This window comes from Pteropus alecto, unplaced genomic scaffold (assembly GCF_000325575.1).
Source record: "Pteropus alecto unplaced genomic scaffold, ASM32557v1 scaffold45, whole genome shotgun sequence".
Lineage (NCBI taxonomy): Eukaryota > Metazoa > Chordata > Mammalia > Chiroptera > Pteropodidae > Pteropus > Pteropus alecto.
In genome coordinates, this window is record NW_006442491.1 from 40,305,245 (window position 1) to 40,309,752 (window position 4,508).

Genomic DNA, 4,508 nt, shown 5'->3' on the forward strand with positions numbered 1-4,508 from the left:
CAGACTCGCGATCGCCGCCCGCAGGGTCCTACCCCGCAGCCCGCCGCCCCTTCCCAGTCCTTTGCCCGGCTCCTCCCTGCAGCCCCCTCCCCACCCCGCCCAGCTCCGCCGTGTCAGAAGGACAGCTGTTCCTCGTGCCTGTCTCGCTCTCGCGACCGTCCCCGCCCCCCACACGTGGCCTCCCAGGACTTGGCGCCAGCTCGGGAAGGGGCGCGGGACCCCTTCTTAAAGTGGCAATGGCGCGGATTCTCTGGCAACACGGAGCACTGAGGGACAGACAGCACGGGGGCTGGCCCCAGGACGCCCGACGCTGCTTCAAGCCCGCCCCACACGAGTCCAGGATCACCAGCGGCTCCAGGTCAGGGAAAACCTCCTGCCTGGCACCTCCTGCGTTGCCGTGGCCCCGATGTGACACCCCCCAGCCTCTTTCCTAGTGAGGCTTGGGGGAGGCGGAGATGATACCCCATGCCTGAGGCGTCCTGGCCCTGAGTCAAGAGCTCAGAGGCACCCCGCCCTCCGTGCGCAGGTAGGGGCACAGAGGTAGGAGAAGGGACAGCCTAGCCTAGCAGGAGCTCACCCGCCCAAGGAATGTGGGGGACCCTAAGGCCAGGTCAGCTCTGACTGTGATTAGGCCAGGGTGGCTTCAAGCCTGAAGGGCAGACACCATGCGGAGGCCTGAGTCCTGTGTGTGGTGTGCGAGGCTTGCTGGGCGAAGGTGGGGCGGGGGTGCTGAGCCGGGAGTGAGCAGATGGCCAGAGGGAGGCAGGTTAGGTGGGGTCCAGGGGCTCATCTCATCCGTCACAGGAAGCCACTGGAGTTCCAGGTCATGGTGAGCCATGGTGACGCCCATCCTCGGAGGCCAACCTTGTGCTGAGAGGCAGGAGATGGTCCTGGCCAGGCCCAGCGAGGAGTGGGACCTGAGCAGAGGGGAAAAAAGTAGGGGCAGGATGGTCTACTCCAGGTGAGAGATGACAACGCCTGCAGGGCACGGCAGGGGCGCTACTGTTGGGCTGTTGCTCTTGGCTCCAGCAGTCCAGGGCCGGAAGGTCCCAGTGCCTGGGTGACCTGGCTGAGCAGCCCACCGGGCATGGGGCACCTGCAGAGCACCCACAGGATCCGATCCTTGGAGCTTTGAGTGCTGCTCTCACTGGCCCCCTTACAGCAGGGTGAGCTGAGGTCACTTCCCCAGGGCTCTCCTCAGCCCTGACCCACTCCCATGACGTCATAAGCCGCCAGTAGTTTTTGCCTACTGTTTCGGTTGACTGTCCCACAGTCCATTTAACAGAAGAGCAAGTTCAAGTTCTCCTACAGTCCTGAGTGCCTTGGGGACGAAGCCACACCAGGTCCCTAACCCAGGCTCTGTGGGGACATGTCCACGCCCTGGCAAATAGGAAAGTTCGGGAGGGAAGGTTTGGGGGGTCATCAGGCCGTTTGCAGATAGGAGGGAGGGAGGAGGGAGCATGCAGAGTGGGGCTCAGGAAGGACCTGGAGACCACTCGGGACAGCCTAGCAGGGCGGGGCTCGGGGAGCAGAAGGGCCTGAAGTTCCCCTACTCCCCGAGTGCGAAGTCCAGTTCCTGACAGGATGAGTCACCGGCGAGGGGCTCTGCACACAAGACCTCACACAGGAAGCTTGAACTCACTGCCCAAGGTCTTTGATCTTTGCCAGTCATGACCTTCAGAACAGGCTGAGTGAAGATGGAGAGACTTCCTAGGAAGCTGGTCATGGAAAATTATTAAGTGAAGAGAACAGTTGGCAAAACGTTCTGGATGGGGGTCTCCCGACGGCAGCAGCATGGAGGCGTCCTGTGTGCTGTGGGGGCCCAGCAGCATCTCTGGGCTCTTCCCACAATGTGCCAGTGGCACCCCCAACATCACGACATCAAAAATGTTTGCAGACATGAACGAATGTCCCCCAGGATACTCCTCAGTGCTGTACAGTGTGGTCTCAATTTATCAAAAGGAAAGTGCCTTGTATACTCCCGGGTAGCATAGATCAAGTGGAAAGGACAGCAGCTCTGGTCACTAATCGACAGTGTGTAAGCTCTTGGGCTCCTCAACTTCACTCCAGGACCTGTGCCAGGGTACATGGGTGATGGCTGTCACAGCACTGTCTGCAGAGAGATGACGGACAGTCCAAGGCCTACCCAGGAGGCCGACTAAGTAGCTATAGTTCTCAACAAGTACCTCAAGGGGAAATGCAAATCAAAACCACAGTGAGCTACCACTTCACACGCGTGCGCGCGCACGCACACACACGGATGCCTGGAATCCAAAAAGGCACGGAGAAACCAGAACCCACAGGCACAGCAGGCTGGCAGGGTGTGAAAGGGTGTGGCCGCTGTGGAAAACCGTCTGGCAGGTCCTCCGAAGTTGCCCTAGGGCCTGGCCCTCCGCTCCTGGGTATGGCCCGGAGATGAAAACGTACAGCCACACACACCTTGTGACATATTTATAGCAGCACCAGTTCCAGCATCCCAAGTGTCACTGCGTAGGTGAATCGATTTTCAAAACGTCCTCTAGCCACACAAGGGAATGTTATTCAGCCATAAAAAGGGACCAGGTACTGGTACAGGCTGCACCGAGGATGACGGCTGATGACGCTTCGCCAGAGGCTTTTTGCTCTTCCCCTGCCACTCCTGGTGCCGATGGGACCGGGCCAGCCTCCCCTTGCTGGTGCCACAGAGTGCCTTGTATACAGAGTATTTGAGTCTCTGCCCTGTCCTTGGAAGGGCCACCCCTCTAGTCCTGGCTCTGGGGGTGAACGTAGCCCTAGACTTCCCTCAGTAGAGTGGGGCAGAAGGTTGACTTTTTTGCTTTATGATCAGAAAACTGAACAATCAGCCTCCGCTGGCGGCTTGGTCTAGTCGGTGCCAACTGCGAGCTCCAGCTGTGCCCGTTCCGGGACCGCCTTGCCTTCCCTTTTCCTGGTCTCCATTTCAGCCTCTCGTCTTCCTCAGCCCGCCTCCTTCAGGAAGCCCACTGGAACTGATCCAGTGCTTGCCTCTCACTCTCTGAACCTGTGGATCCTACACAGGCCCAGCCACAGGATCTGAAGTCTACACTGACATCTACGCTGTCTCATGTGACCACCTGTGTAGACTCTATCGGTTCCTCGTCTACATCATCTCAGCCCCCACCATTTCTATGAATGCCAGTGGCTTCTTACTGCAGGAACTGGTGACTCCCACCTGGCTGCAGGAGGGTGCTCATGCCCAGCTGGGCACAGGGCAGGCTGGAAGTGCTGGACCCTAAGGGCATCGCTCAACCAACTAGGGCAAGGCAAACTAAACTGCAATGAGCTACCACTTTGTACCCAGTGGACAGCTGCAGTAAAAGGCTGACAATACCAACCGAGTGTTGACGGACGTGTGGAGCAATGGGAACTCGACTGGTGCAAGCGTAGGGTGGTGCCGCCATTTTGGAAGACTGTCAGTTTCTTATAAGGTTCAACATATATCTACCCCATCGCCCAGCAATTTTTTACTTCTAAGTAAGTAAACGAGAGAAATAAAAAATATGCCCACAAAAAGACTTGTGCATGAATTTCAGGGCAGCTTTATTTATAATAGCCAAAACTTAGAAATGACTCCAGTGTCCATTATGTGATTGGATAAACAAAGTGCCGTGTTCATTTAATGGAATGTTGTTCAGCAGTAAAAAGGAATGAGATGCCGATTCATGCTACAGCATGGACGAACCTCGAAAACATTATGCTAAGAGCCGGACACAAAAGGTCACATGTATGATTCCATTAATGAGGAATGCTAGGATGGATACACACAACAGCACGGTGGGATCATAAAACCATCATGTTGTGTGAAAGAAGCCGTGAGTACATGTTGGCATGCTTCTCTTTATATGAAGTCTAGAGCACATAACGCTAAGGTATGAGGACAGGAATGAGGACAGTGGCTGCCTCTGATGAAACTTCTATAATTGTGGTGGAGGTTACTTCGGGGTATGCACTTGTCAAAACTCATCGAGCTGTTTGTTTTACTGAATGCAAGTTTTACCTCTGTGAAAATGTTCATACTTGATCATTCCAAAAGTTACATAGATCAATGAAAAATATGTGGAACACACAGAAAAGCACAAAGTAAAAACGAAACCAAAAAATCCCTTGCAGTTGTACCCCCTCCCACACACACGAGGTCATCATCGTCGTCGGTTCTCTTTTTACAGCTACAGATTTTCACAGATTTGGGATCCTACTCAACACACAGCTTTGCAGCCGCTTGCAACGTCTGCATCACGGTAATGTGCCTGCCCGCCTCCCTGCAGCTGCGCTCCATACCCACTTCCCACCCTCTCCGCCTCTACCTGCACCAATGGGCTTGGCCGACGGGAGGCAAAATCAGGAGATGAGAGGCTGAGAGACCAGAGAGGCCAAGTATTTTCAAGACTCTCCTTCCAGGCTGCGGGAAACTCTCCCTTCCCGCTTTCCTTGGAGCCTGCTGACGTCACAGCCCTGCTGCCCCAGCCCCGCGTCCCCGCAGAATTTCCGTG